Source organism: Palaemon carinicauda, chromosome 9, assembly GCF_036898095.1.
Source record: "Palaemon carinicauda isolate YSFRI2023 chromosome 9, ASM3689809v2, whole genome shotgun sequence".
NCBI lineage: Eukaryota > Metazoa > Arthropoda > Malacostraca > Decapoda > Palaemonidae > Palaemon > Palaemon carinicauda.
Genome location: NC_090733.1, coordinates 145,237,134 through 145,239,633, shown reverse-complemented (window position 1 = coordinate 145,239,633; position 2,500 = coordinate 145,237,134).

The window sequence follows — 2,500 nt, the reverse complement described above, 5'->3', positions numbered from 1 at the left end:
AAAAAAGAGGAAAGGTCCGGTTTATTGGGAAAATAAAGAGGAAAGGTCCGATTGATTGTTGAAGCCACAGCTATTTAAAATAGTTTGGGAAAGTGATATTTAAATAGATATCGAAAGAGTAAAAACGTTTCCTTTTTGTATGCTGGGCCATATGCCTGATTATGAAAGTCACAATTATATGAAATAGTTGAGGAAAGAGATATTTAAATAGCTATCGAAAGTTATTTTATTTTCGTATACTGGGCCGTGTGTATTTTCATATGCTGAGCCGTGTATTTTTTGTATGCTGAGACGTGTATTTTTTCGTATGGTAGGCCGTGTATTTTTTCGTATGCTGAGCCGTGTATTTTTTCGTATGACAGGCCATGTATTTTTTCATATGCTAAGCCGTGTATTTTTTCGTATTCTGAGCCGTGTATTTTTTCGTATGCTGAGCCGTGTATTTTTTCGTATGGTAGGCCATGTATTTTTTTCGTATGCTGAGCCGTGTATTTTTTCGTATGGTAGGCCGTGTATTTTTTCCTATGCTGAGCCGTGTAATTTTTCGTATGCTGAGCCGTGTATTTTTTCGTATGGTAGGCCATGTATTTTTTCATATGCTGAGCCGTGTATTTTTTCGTATCCTGAGCCGTGTATTTTTTTCGTATGCTGAGCCGTGTATTTTTTCGTATTCAGAGCCGTGTATTTTTTCATATGCTGAGCCGTGTATAGTATGCTGAGCCGTGTATTTTTTCGTATGCTGAGCTGTGTATTTTTTCGTATGGTAGGCCTTGTATGAATATCATTTACAAAACGTATGCACCCCTCAGTATGACATGTGTTCGCGTTAACTGTTGTCATAATAATATTATGTATTTACATTTAAACACTGTAAACAATCTAATACTGGATGTCATTGAAATTATTTTTGACCAATAGTAATTGTAATAAGATATTCCAATTTAATATTTTCTCTGTATAGGATTTCATATCGCCAAAAGTGGAAAATAGAACATGTAAGTAAATGATCAGAAAATAGTGTAAAGTAAGCAAAGCAATATCTTTTATCTTGTCTCGTGTTGTGCTACATTTCGTTTGGCCAGACGCTTGTATTGGGATGTTTAATTCTTGCTTTTGTTATTAACTACATCGTTCAGTTATATTAGTACTTAGTATATAACTTATACTAAGATGGTATATATATCTATCTATCTATGTAATATATATATATATATATATATATATATATATATATATATATATATATACATACAGTATATATACACATATGTATATATCTATCTATATGTATATATATATATATATATATGTATATATCTATATCTATATATGTATATATATATATATATATATATATATATATATATATATATATATATATGTGTATATATCTATATCTATATCTATATATATATATATATATATATTATATATATATATATATATATATATATATATATATATATTAAAGAGAGAGAGAGAGAGATGAGAGAGAGAGAGAGAGAGAGAGAGAGAGAGAGAGAGAGAGAGAGAGAGAGAGAGAGAGAGAGAGAGAGAGTGTGTGTCCTGATACTGAGCTATTCAAGGACGTCCCGACAACATGTTTTCACTCTCCCTGAGCTTCTTGGTTGACCCTTGACCTCTTCGTGACCCCGAATAGATACCCTCAACCTCTTGTGTGTATTTCCCTTTCGTCTGTGACCCGAGTCGAGGGATAAACTCTCCCTACCATTACCAGGTCGGCCATCTTTTCTCGAAAGTATTTGCAATGCTTGTGACCTCTTTAATTCTCTTTTAGTTTTTTTCATGTTATTTTTTCCTGTTGGAGCCCTTGGGCTTATAGCATCTTGCTTTTCCAACTAGGGTTGTAGCTTAGCTAGTAATAATAATAATAATAATAATAATAATAATAGAATATAATTTTCTTTTCCTTCATTGTTATCTTTGTCGCTTGTTTTTATCTGCCTTATTTGTAAAAAAAAAATAGTGAAAATTTAAGTGATGTAACAGGTGTTTTAAAGTTAGGGAGGAATAAGCAAAGAAACAATAAATGTATATCATCTTTAATCAATAATTTTTAATTGATTACTAATATTGGTCCAATTACAGAAAATTAAAAAAAATAAGAAGCGGATATTTAAAGAAATGATTAAATGCAAAGCAATTCAAGAATAAAGAACTTTAGAAAAAGTTGAAGAAGAGTTTAAATTAAAGATAAAACTAAAAGGAACAGAAAACCCGTTATAATAATAATGATATTATCATCATCATCATCATTGTCTCTCCAAGATGAGCGGGAAAGCGGCATTGATAGAAAAAAAAACTTTAGAAAAAGTCGAAGAAGGATTTGAATTAAAGAGAAAACTAAAAATTAACAGAAATTCTGTTATAATAATAATGGTGTCATCATCATCTTATCATCATCATCATCATCAACAACATCATTTTCATCATTATCATCTCTTCAAGAAGGGAGGAAAGGCGCCATTCATAGAAAAGA